At 39.9% G+C, this 13,093-nt stretch overlaps 1 protein-coding gene and 1 long non-coding RNA gene across 2 annotated transcripts in view; one reads left to right on the top strand and one right to left on the bottom strand.

Moving 5' to 3' along the window:
- GALNTL6 (polypeptide N-acetylgalactosaminyltransferase like 6) overlaps positions 1-13,093 on the bottom strand; it is a 1,233,993-nt gene that overhangs the window by 32,394 nt on the left and 1,188,506 nt on the right. The window lies entirely within an intron of this gene.
- LOC109026440 (uncharacterized) overlaps positions 1-13,093 on the top strand; it is a 207,138-nt gene that overhangs the window by 158,906 nt on the left and 35,139 nt on the right. Inside the window, exons 12-13 of the long non-coding RNA XR_010133535.1 lie at positions 6,762-6,879; positions 12,385-12,819. This is a non-coding gene — a long non-coding RNA (uncharacterized lncRNA). The remainder of the gene's footprint in view (positions 1-6,761; positions 6,880-12,384; positions 12,820-13,093) is intronic.

Raw genomic sequence — 13,093 nt, 5'->3', positions numbered from 1 at the left:
AGCAAAATAGGAAAGACAGTGTTATTGCTGAAATACTGTAATGGATAAAGATTCTCTACATAAAGCCTGACCTTTGAAAATTTGCAGAGTGGAAAAAAGGATAATTCTTTACAATTATGTTAGCACTGATATAAGGGAACTCAACACTTAGAGGTGGGAAAAGAGTGGTGATAAAAAGTGTCAAAAGCTGAAACAGCAACAGAAGTAGAGTCTGGGCAGAGACATGTCCTTTTCTCATATCTTGTTTTTTTTTTTTTTGAGACCAAGTTTCACTCTGTCACCCAGGCTGGAGTGCAGTGGCGCAATCTCGGCTCACTGCAAACTCCACCTCCCAGGTTCAAGCAATTATCCTACCTCAACCTCCTGAATAGCTGGGATTACAGGCGTGTGCCACCACGCCAAGCTAATTTTTGTATTTTTAGTAGAGATGGGGTTTCACCATGTTGGCCAGGCTGGTCTTGAACTCCCGACCTCACTTGATCCACCTGCCTCGGCCTCCCAAAGTGTTGGGATTACAGGTATGAGCCACCACGCCTGGCCCTTCCGTCACATCTTCCTGCTTGAAGGTTTCGCCAATCTTCCTGATAGTGTCAGAAGCACAGCCTGTAGCAGAGATGGATATTCTTGATAGTTTGCTATTTAGGTGTGTACGCTTACAGAAAGTCAATGATCTTAATCCTTTTTAAGCCCTTATATAGTCCTGGATTATGATAATACCTTCAGGTCCTTATAAGAATGGAAACAAAACCAGGATGGGCCCAACTGATGATTTAACCAAGGTTCTTTTGCCTGGATGAGTAGATAAGGAAAGGAGTCTCTGCAACAGAAGAATACCCACCTGGGCCTGTTCCTGCTGGGGTGGGCAATGAGGCAGAGAGAAGGTTTTTATGAAATATACGGAGTATCATGAAAGGAATAAATAATGCTGGGACAGAATGGTGGTGGTGGAAAGAGTAGTTCATATTTCATTTACTCTAGGAGTAGAGGTTGGGGATGCCACTCAGGAGGGAATCAATGTGGTGGGTACTAATCTCCTTATTCGATAGGGACTTAGGCAACAGGTTGGGTTCATCTGCTACTGCTGGGGCTCTGCTTTCAGGATCTCTGTCCCTGATGATAAGGTAATATGAAATAATGCAGAGTACAGGGGAACAGTTCTTAACCTGGTTTTGCCTACAGATTTCTCTGAGAATCCAAGGAAAGTGGTGGACATTTTTGAAACAAACAAACAAACAAACAAAACTATAAGTGGATATGTCCAAGCACTTTCGAATTGGTTTTCCTGGAACCCATCGACTCCAGATTTGAACCCTGAATTAGGGAAAATGCCTGCCCTGACCCCTTGGGAACTAGTTGCATTCCTTCTCTCAGTGTAGGAGATCTAGAAAGACAGGGAATGAACTTGGCTGGTTGTCAGAAGGCACCTGATTTGCTCTCATTTCTTTTACCTTTACTACACCTTTCCTGAAATAAGTACCAGGGAGGAACTTCTCTCTAGAATTTGTGAAGCCAAGCTTAAAATACACGTTTTGTAAAATCAATTTCCTGATGTGTGATGGAGTTTCTCTAGTGAAACAGAAACACCCAGAAGGTCAAAGGTAGATTTTGCTATTGCTGTCTTGAGCCTGGCACACTCTGTAAATCTCCTATTTGATCTCCTTATCTGAGTGCAGCGTGTTGGTTTTCTAAAGCTGTCTATAACCTGAAAGCTACCTGACAGAACTCTGAGCAGGCCTTTCTTTTCATTCTTGGGCCATTTAACTCACAGACACACTCTTCTTAGAGAACCAGTATCAGTTTATACTGAAGACAACTTCAAGGCACTATTTTTCTCTCTACTTGAGTCCAGGAGCTCTGAACACATTTGGGAAGAAAAAGCAGCTGCTTGCAGGTTCATGGCCAGTGGGTCCCAGGGGAGAAGCTTACTCTCCTATGTCGGCTGGCATTTGAACTCACATGTGGAGCAGCTCTGCTCCTGGAAAAGGAGGATGTGGGGGAGAGAAAAACATACCCAAGCCAGGAACACTGAGTGACAAGTCTGCCAAATCTGCCTGTGGATATGCACCAAAGCCTATTGGAGTGCCTTGTTTTGTTTTTAAATGTTATGAGCTCAAAAGGCCTCTGGCAGGGATGGGGGATACCATTTTCTAAACTCTTGAATTTTCTAAATTCTCACTCAAGTGGCATCTGTGTAGACAATGGGATAAACTGCTTTGGAAGCCAAATTTCAGGTTTCAAAGGCATAATTGTCTACATCTGTGTAAATTCCAGCAAAAAGTTGTGCCAGAGAGGAAATGCTGTGAGTTCACTATAGGATAAGGTAGGCAGCTGGATATGAGATTAACATCCAGCTCTTCCTCAAGATTAGTATCCAGCCATTCCCACTTGCTTCTCTTCTTACCTGTCCACCTGCTTCTCTCCAGCACATGTTCAGATTCTCTCATTTTGCTCACAAACTCAACTCCATTAAAATAAACAAGTGGATAAAATTCTAATAGAACTGATTCTAATACTTGTTTATTCACGCTAATAATATATTTTTTAAAAAATGTAGACAAGAACACAGGATGATTCATATTTTTTCAACATGGGCTCTGTACCTCTGGCTGAAGGTGAAGCAGTTCACACACATACACATGGCCCAAACTTACGACACGGGATATTAAATATGTCTATGGCAGAATCAATCATTTTCAGGCCTTATTCCTTTGATGCCCAGTTTCAGGGCTCGACAGCATTGAAATTGTGTCACGGAATCCTGAGAGACACTGAACAGGATTAGATAATGAGGCAGTGCTTGGCTAGGAATGGGTGGGAAGGAGAAAAATGAGGAAAAGGGGAATCATGTGTGACAGGAATTACAGAGATAATCTCCTTTTGGGCAAGGATCAAGAAAAGGTCTGGCAGAGAGTAAAGGAGTTCTTTAGGTCTGCAAGAGAAGTCAGGCTTAGCTTTAATACCGGCCCCCCAGCTCCCAACACAGGAGGTTTTTATCAGAGAGGTACAAGAGAAGGGGAATATGGCATAAATGTCAAGGAGCCTAGTAGATGTGGGGTAGGTAATTCAACTGGCTGTTAGAGAGGGACTAGCCTTAGCTTAACAAATGAGCCAGCATGGTCTGCTAATTCCTCCTGATAGCCTTAGGTCTTTTAAGTAAGAAGTGGTGGGTTCATTCCTCATTCAACATTTACTAGGTACCTGCTATGTCGTAGGCACTCTGCTGGAAACCAGGTATACAGCAAAAAATTAAAAAAGAACCAGTCCTATCCTTTGTGCACCTGATGGTCTAGTGAGGACATCAGAGAGGACCTGAATGGAAGAAAGGCTTGAGACTTCCAATATTTCTGGCTGTGAATTTTTAACGTGGCAAAAAAATTAAGATGCTCCCTTTTATGGACTATAGTTGATTTTATTTATTTATTTATTTATTTATTTATTTATTTATTTATTTAGTTAGTTAGATGGAGTTTCACTCTTGTTGCCCAGGCTGGAGTGCAATGGCTCAATCTTGGCTCACTGCAATCTCCACCTCCTGGGTTCAAGCGATCTTCCTGCCTCAGCCTCCCAAATAGCTGGGATTATAGTCATGCACCACTACTCCCAGCTGATTTTGTATTTTTAGTAGAGATTGGGTTTCATCATGTTGGGCAGGCTGGTCTTGAACTCCTGACCTCAGATGATCTGCTGCCTTGGCCTCTCAAAGTGCTGGGATTATAGGCGTGAGCCACTCTGCCCAACCTCTGGACCATAGTTGATTTTAGAATGCAAATTTATTTGCAGAGCTGGAAAGACAGAAGACACTAGGGTAACACAGAAAGAGAACTGGATGGAGACTAAGCAGGTCTGGGTTCTGCTCATGAGGTACAAATGAGGTTCCCTATAACCTCATTTTTTTTTTCAAGAGATAGGGTCTTGCTCTGTTGCCCAGGCTAGACTGCAGTGGTGTGTTCACAGCTCACACAGCTTGCCACAGTCTTTAACTCCTGGGCTCAAGCGATCTTCCCACTTCAGCCTCCTGTCCTTTTTAAAGCTCAGTTCATCCACTTACAGGAAGTCAACATTCTGAGAGTGATTTTGAATGAAAGGCACTTTGTAGTTAGAAATTCAAAGACTAAGAAAAACTGGCTTCTGTTCTCAAGGAGCCCACATATATCAGGGAGACATTACTCTGAAGACATCTTCTTAAGAGACTAAATGCTAAGTGAGACCTGAAGAGGAAATGACCATTCTGGGTGAGATGGGCTTGGAGCACTTGGTAGGATGGATGACATTGGAAGGGGCCCTGGAGTATAAGTAGAATTGAATGTACACAGTAAAATGACAGAAGGACACTATTGCCTCAGGAATCAGAAATGAATACGGATATTGAAGTTTGACAGTGTACAGCATTTTTTAGGGAATGGCAAATGATATAGCATGGCTCAACATAAGGTTTGTAAAATGAAGACGATCATGCCTCAGAGGGCAGTTGTGAGGATTAAACAGATGCATGCGAAGTGCCTGGCACAGTGTTTGTACATTGCAAGTGGTCAGTAAATGTTAGCTACTATTTATTTGTTTGTTAATTTTTTTGGCTGAATTGTCTGTGATGGTAAATGGGGTGCTGCCATGGCCAAATCACATTTCTATTGTATCATGTGATTGCTCACGGCACTTAAGTCGAAGGAGACTGCAGATGAACAAGCCTTGGTCCAGCATTGCAGGCCTGTTCTTCAGTGTGCATCACCGGTTAATCTTCACTGTGTCTTACACAGTCCCCCAAGATCTCAATTTGGCAATTTGAGCACCACACCAAACACACCCACCTCCCTACCCCTCAATGAATGAACAATTTCTGCTGATTCTAGTCCTAGGTACTGAATGTCCCACTCCTTTCCTCTCCATCCCAGTCTCCCAGCCCTTTGACATCTTCTCATGAGCTGTTTTAAAAAATTGTGTAAAATATACATAATGTAAAGTTTATTATTTTAACCATTTTAAATGTTCAATTGAATAGCATTAAGTGCATTCAAAATGTTGTGTAACCATCACCAAGATCTATGTCTAAAATATTTCATAATTCAAAACAGCAACCATTAATCATTAAGCAATAACTCCCTACTTCCCCTTCTCCCCCAACCCCTGGTACTGTCTATTCTACTGACTATAAATAATATTTTGTAAACCTCATATAAGTGGAACCATACCATGTTTGCCATTTTGTGTCTGGCTTATTTAACTTAACATTGTAGCATGTATCGGAACTTCATTTCCTTTTAAGGCCAATATTCATTTTTTTTTTTTTGAGACGGAGTCTCACTCTGTCCCCCAGGCTGGAGTGCAGTGGCCCGATCTCGGCTCGCTGCAACCTCTGCCTCCTGGGTTCAAGTGATTCTCCTGCCTCAGCCTCCCAAGTAGCTGGGACCACAGGTGTGCACCACCACACCTGGCTAATTTTTTTTGTATTTTTAGTAGAGACAGGGTTTCACCTTATTAGCCAGGATGGTCTCGATCTCCCGACCTCATGATCCATCCACCTTGGCCTCCCAAAGTGCTGGGATTACAGGTGTGAGCCACCATGCCCGACCTCATATATATTTATATGAATAAACACATATATAAATATACACATATATAAATATGCCAAATTTGTATCCATTCATCTATTGATGGATACTTGCACTGTTTCTACTTTTTTATTTATTTTTTCTTGAGATGGAGTCTCGCTCTGTCACCAGGCTGGAGTGCAGTGGCACAATCTTGGCTCACTGTACTCTCCACCTCCTGGGTTCAAGCGATTCTGCTGCCTCAGCCTCCTGAGTAGCTGGGACTACAGGTGTGCACCACCACACCTGGCTAACTTTTGGTAATTTAGTAGAGACAGGGTTTCACCATGTTGGCCAGGATGGTCTCGATCTCCTGACCTCTTGATCTGCCCACCTCTGCCTCCCAAAGTGCTGGGATTACAGGCGTGAGCCACCGCTCCTGGCCTGTTTCTACTTTTTGGCTACTGTGAATAAGACTTCTGCGAACACTGGCATGTAAATATCTTTCCCATCCTTGTTTTCAATTATTTTGCCTATACACCTAGGAATGAAATTGCTGGGTCATAAGGTAATTCTATCTTTAACTTTTTGAGGAACCATGAAAGTGTTTTCCACAGTAGCTGAACCATTTTACATTCCCAGAAGCAATGTACAATGGTTCCAATTTCTTCATATTTTTGCCAACACTTGTAGTTTTTTTGGTTTATGTAATAGCCATCCTAGTGGATGTCAAGTGGTATTTCATTGTGGTTTTGATTTGCTTTTCCCTAGTGACTAATGATGTTGAAAACCTTTTCATTTGTTTATTGAGCATTTGTATAGTTTGGAGAAATGCCCATTCAGGTTCTTTGCCTATTTCTGAATTGAGTCATTTGTGGTTTTATTTTTGTTTAAGGAGTTTTGGAAATATATATTCTAGATCTTAATCCCTTATCAGATATATGACTTGTAAATATTTTATCCTATTCAGTGGGTTGCCTCTTCATTCTGTCAATTGTGCCTTTGATGCACAAAAGTTTTAACTTTCATGAAGTCCAATTTATCTATTTGTTTTCTTTTGTTGCCTGTGCTTTAGTGTCATATTTAAGAGATCATTGCCATTCCAATGCCATGGAGATTTTCCCCTATGTTTTATTCTGAGTTTTATAGTTTTAGCTCTTATGTTTAGGTCCATTTAGAATTAAATTTTGTGTATGGTGTAAAGTAAGTTTTACAACCTCATTTTTTTGCATGTAGATATATTAGTTTGAAATGGCTTCCGAAGGAAAGCATCACAAACCGAGTGGATTAAACTACAGCAATTTATTGCCTGACAGTTTTGGAGGCTAAAAGACCAAGATCAAGGTGCTCGCAGGTTGGTTCCTCCTGAGGGCTGTGAAAGAGAGTACATAATATGCTTCTCTCCTAGTTTCTGGTGGTTTGTGGCAATCTTTGATGTTCCTTGGCTTGTTAACATATCATGCTGGTTTCTGCTTTTATGTTCACTTGATGTTCTGTTTGTGTGTGTGCTGGTGTCCAAATTTCCCCTTTTTATGAAGACACCAATCATATTGGATTGGGGCCCACCATACTCAGAATAATCTCATCTTAATTAATTACATCTGTAATAACCTGATTTCCAAATAAGGTTACATTCTGAGGTACCAAGGATTAGGATTTCAACATATAAATTTTGGGGAGACATAATTCAATCCATTAGTAGTGGATATCCAGTTTTCCCAGCACCATTTGTTGAACAGACTGTCCATTCCTTATTGAGTGATATTGGCACCCTTGTCAAAAATCAATTAACTTTGCATGTGAGGGCTTATTTCTTGGCAATCTATTGGATTCCATTGGTCTATATGTCTATCTTTATGCCTGTACCACACATTTTTTGGATTACTGTAGCTTTGTATTAAGTTTTGAAATTAGGAAATGTGGGTTCTCCAACTTTGTTTTTCTTGTTCAAGATTGTTTTCATTATTCAGGTTCCTTTGAGATTCCATATAAATTTTAGGATGGGTTTTTCTATTTTCACAAAATATTCCATTTAGATTTTGATAGATTGCATTTAATCTGTAGATCACTTTGCGTAGTGTCACCATTTAACAATAACACGTTTTTAAATCCATGAACATGGGATATTTTTCCATTTATTTAGATATGCAATTTCTTTCAGTAACATTTTGTGGTTTTTTATGAGTCTTTAGACCCATTTGTTAAATGTATTTCTACTCTCATTTATTTTTCGGGAGACATATAATGTAGTGGTTAAATGCACATATTCTGAAGTTAGACTGCCCAGAGTTTGATTTCACCATTTAGTAGGGCTGCATGACATTAAGCAAGTTAACTTAACTTATTTTTGCCTCAGTTTTTTTCCTTAAAATTAAGGATAATGCTTCATAAATGTGATGTGAGTATTAAATGAGATTATACATATATTTGCTTTAGTGTATGGACCATATTATGTGCTCAATAGATGTTAATGTTTCATAGTAGTAGTAGCAGTAGTATCAAGATGTAATAAGAAATGAGACTGGGGCAGTGTATTGGTGCCATTTTGTGAAGAGTCTTAAGTATCAAGATAAGGGATTTAGACCTTGTTCTGTTGGCAAAAAGATCATTAAATGTTTTTGAGAACAAAAACTTGTTTTAGACAGTAAATTCTGGTGATTATGAGAAAGACAGGTGGAGAGTTATGTAATTGTCATAATGGGTACTAGTTCTAATTGGCAATGAGAATCTGAACTAATGATAGAATGTATCCAAATAATATATCCAAATTATATATATATATATTATATGTATTCAAAAGAAGATATGTGTTTAGACATTTTAAATAAAAATTACAGATATTGACAACTGTTTCCATGAGTATAATAAAGAAGGCATGCTGAGTTTGAGGTGTCTCTGTGACATCTATATATAGACACCTAGAAGTCCGAAATTTGGAAGATGGGTCAGGGTAAGAAATGCCTATTTGGGTATATGCTCTTATCTACTGTTCTACTAATATTTTGCTAATATTCTACTAATATTTTGCCTTTCAACTTCAAATCCTTTTTTGCCTTACTTTGTGATTCTCAAGATGGACCTTGTAGATATTTCTCCTTTGTCAGTGGATACAATTTTGTCAGTGGATACAATTTTGCTAATAGAGGGTGCTGGAAGGACACTAGAAGGGCTGAGCAGGAGGAAGGGTCTTTGGTGTGTGTGTGAGTGCGCAGGCACACACATGCACAGTTTTTCCATGTGATAGACAGTAAATGGGCATGTGGGGTGGGGTGGAAGACGGCAGCCCTCGCAGGAGTGGCCCTCAGAGATAAGCAGCAGCTGCTATGTCCTGCAAGTTTCTTTATCACTACCAAGCTGCATGTATATGACAGCCACACCACATCAAATGAGGCCTGAATCTCAACCTTGGTGTGGGAAAAGTTGGAGAGTTCTTCTAAGTTTCCAAGTTCCTGCCTTGCTCACATTCCTCAGCCCTAATGATGGTTACTGTTTTTTGGAGTTGCTGCTTCAGTACTCCCTAGAGCCCTCTTTTACCCCTTTTACCAGCCAACGGTTTTTTTTTAAAATATTAAAATGTCCCTATTCAAATTACTGGTGTGATTTCTGTCTTCTGGCTGGACTTGGACTGATGCAACCACGTATGAGTAAGAATTGAAATAATAGAAGTACATGATCTCACTCAAGCAAAGAATAGAAAGGAATATGAGAAGATTGAGGAGGGAACTCCAGGGAATGACTTTTTTTGAAAGTGAGCAAAGAAAGTGTAGCTAGAAATAAGAAGGAGAAAATAAGAAGAAATCATAAAGAAGCCTGGGAGAAGAGTTTCAAGGTGGGAGGGGTGAGCTGCAGTGTCAAATTTCATAGAGGGATCCAGTAGGGGAGGCCTAGGGAGAGGCTGTTGGATTTGGCAATAAGGAAGTCACCAGAGACCTTTCAAAGGACAGTTTCTGTGGTTTGATGAATGAAGGTAGCAGACAGATTGTCAAGAGGACTGAGAAAACAATGGAAAGTGAACAGAGTCAACAAATGGAAGTTTCTCTTTCAAGAAGCTTGATAGTGATGGGAATGATATATACAGGAGAAAAGCAGAATTAAAATAAACATTTTGGGGATAGGGATATTTGAGAATAGAATTACATATAAGCCCTAACATAATTCATTTGAGACTCAGATAAAAAAATTGTGAAGTGCTTGTAGAAATTAAAAGCAGCATATAAATGCAACATACTAGAAATGCTTTTGTGATTCTTATAGGATTTTTCACTATTTAAGGCTTTGCCTCATAGCCATCACACCATTTTTGCTTAAACAGATCCATCCCACCTCTAATGTCTCCATGCTAGTCACATCCAATGACTGCTGGCAGAGACCACCTAGTGCCTTTCCTTGAAATTATGCCTGCAGAGATTTTCTTCCTATCTTGTGCACATTTTCCTTTTCTGAATTTACCATAAATGTAATTGCTTTGGCATCTCTCTCTTGCCCTGGGACTTGTTGGGACTACTCATTTCAGAAGCTGGTTTACATTATGCAAGAGAAAGAAGAGCCCACAGCAGAAATATTATCAGAGGGCCCTCAGGTTTATATGTGTTCTCCTTCAAATCACCTTTTCCTAAAGCCATGTCTTGCCACTTGAAGCTAAGCATTTTATTATTTGTGAAACATGTCTGGCATCAAAACAAAAACTTTTTTACTTGTGTGAATTTATGGGGAACATGAGAAATTCCATTACATGCATATAAAGCATAGTGACCAAGTCAGGGTATTTACGGTGTCCATCTCCCAAACACAATACATTTTTGTGAAGTATAGTCACGCTACTCTGCTATCAAACATTGAATTTACTCCCTCTATCTTACTGCATGTTTGTACTCTTTAATCCACATCTCTTCACCCTTCCCCCTGCCCCCACTCACCCTTCCCAGTCTATTGTCACAAAATAGAAACTTTTAAGTTAAGGATCTCTGGCCAAAAACAAGTTGATTTTCACAAATAGACACAGAGAGAAATTCATATAAATAAGCTACTCTACTACCTTTTGGGGTTAGGATAAGCAACTCTTTTCTGCTAGAAGGAAAATAAATTAAGGTTCTTACTGAACTGGATGCTTTCACGGGCATCATTTCACTTCCTCATCTGCACTCTCTCCATGCTGTGTTTTCATTCATGTTTGCAACTGAGGCTCTGAGAAAGTAGGTGGTTTGTCCAGTGCTATCCAACCAGCAGACAGCAGGCAGGATTCGCACCCATGTCTAATTCCTAGACCTGGGCTCTTTTTACCAAGCAAATGGTAATGGTTATAACTAATTCACTGGAAAAAATGTCATTTTAGGCATTAAATCTGCGGCAACTGCTTTACTGAGCTCAAGGAAACACATGGAAATTAAAGAAGGCTGTGAGTCCTTGGGTTTAGAAAAGAAGTGATCCTAGTCAAAAATAGGATTGGAGTCTGGTACAGATAGAGACACTGAAGTGGAGTTAGAAAGAAAATCACTTTAACACTCGGGGCTGCCAAGGGATGGAGACATGACAATGAAGTCTTCAAAATACAAGACTGAAGAAGAAGACCTGGTTACCTATGAGTGGCTTGACTCTAGGGGAGGCTGCGGTGGCACAAGAAAAGGCACCATGGAGTAGCAATAGGAGCAAACATCTCCTAACCTTTGCAAGAGGCTCTAGATTTTAAACCTGGACTTAAAAAAAATCCATTTCTGAAAGGAAAAGTTAGAAAATGGCAGAAGAGTGGTGACTTCATCCTGACTCATACAGTTCACTGGAAAGTAGCTCGTCTTGTGATCAACAGCCAGGGGTACATCACTCTACTTGGTTCTGCCTGAGTGCAAGTTTGTTCCTGCCCTCTCATATCATCTTTGAAGATTAGAAAGCTTTGCTAGCTTGGACTTACTCTTTGTAAACAGAGAATATGGAACAATTTGTGTTTTTCTGATCACATGAGAATGAGAGCCCTCCGAAACTATTAATTCTTCTTTTAAGTTAAAAAAAGTTTTAACTTTATTTTAGGTTCAGGGGTCCATGTGCAGGTTTGTCATACAGGTAAACTTGTGTCATGGGGATTTGTTGTACAGATTATTTTGTCACCCAGATACTAAGCCTAGTATTTAATAGTTATTTTTCCTGATCTCTCCTTCCTCCCACTCTCCACCCTCCCATAGCCCCCGATGTGTGCTGTTCCCCTCTATGCATCCATGTGTTCTCATCATTTAGCTCCCACTTATAAGTGAGAACATGTAATGTTTGATTTTCTGTTCCTGCGTTAGTTTGCTAAGAATAACGGCCTCCAGCTTCATCCATGTCCCTGCAAAGGACATGATCTCATTTTTTTTATGGTTGCATAGTATTCCATGGTGTGTGTGTGTGTGTGTGTGCCACATTTTCTTTATCCAATCTGTCACTGATGGACATTTAGATAGATTCCATGTCTTTGCTATTGTGAATAGTGCTGCAATGAACATATGCATTTGTCCTATTACTGGGTATGTATCCAAAGGAATATAAATCATTCTACCACAGTTAAATTTTTTTCTTAGGTTTTTGTGCTGTGATTTCATAAAGTCAAGGAAAGAAGTGTTTTGTTATAGATTCTCTCATGAGTGCCCTGTTGGAACAGAGGCGTGGTCAGGTGAGGAAATAACCAAAAGCCAGCTTGGCTGACCAAGGGTTTTTGAAAACTCAGATGACAATGTTCTGTTTTGAAATGAGTTATTCAAATATTTGTTATGAGACAAAAGAGCATGGCATGTCAGAAACATGAAAGCAGGCATTTAAAACAGTTATAAGAAGTAACTTAGGAGATGAACAAGTTTAGTTTAGCTCTTCTTTTTCTCCCTACAATTTACAGAACTCAGATAAGTAAATTAAGGGTGCACAAGAGGAGAGAAAATGAGATCTGATAGAAAACTTCACCGTGAGACTTCAAGAATATCTGCAGAGAAACTCATCAAAAGGATACCTGAAAATCCTGAAAGGTACTTTAAGTCAGGAGTTCATGAGTTTTCAGTATTCTGTGGGAGAAAGAATCTACGGGAATAGCAGTTCCTGTGCTCCACTTGAACCTGCGTCAAGATGTTTAAAAGCAGGGAATGCTGCTTTGAAGGAAAGCCACAGAAGTTGGCTTATGTGCTGTGGAGACAGTGTGGCCCCCTTCCACTCCCAGATTGTGGGAAGAAACCTCAAGTGGCCTGCAAGCTGGACGTGGCTGGTCATCATATTTCCTGCATCATCAGTCAGAAAATGGCATGCAGCTGTATTTTCAGACTGAACCACACTGTGCGGGGTAAGCAGCTGATCTTTTAACTAATGTCTCCACATTTAATATTCCTGTCATTTTTTTTCTGGAGTGCTATTTTATGAATATAAACACTTCTCCCAATGGTTGGATTCATATATGAATTGCCAATAAATCTAAGATTTGCTCCGGTTCTAGTACAATCATGAAAAGCCGCTTCCAACATTATCCTCAAAGCCAAGGGCCATAGTCACGGGCTTTGAAGATAAAGCAAATTTTTAGTACTTGAAAAACTACTCACACAATACGGTGTCTAGATAAA

The sequence above is a fragment of the Gorilla gorilla genome, chromosome 3, assembly GCF_029281585.2.
Source record: "Gorilla gorilla gorilla isolate KB3781 chromosome 3, NHGRI_mGorGor1-v2.1_pri, whole genome shotgun sequence".
NCBI lineage: Eukaryota > Metazoa > Chordata > Mammalia > Primates > Hominidae > Gorilla > Gorilla gorilla.
This window is presented reverse-complemented; position numbering and strand designations above follow the sequence as displayed.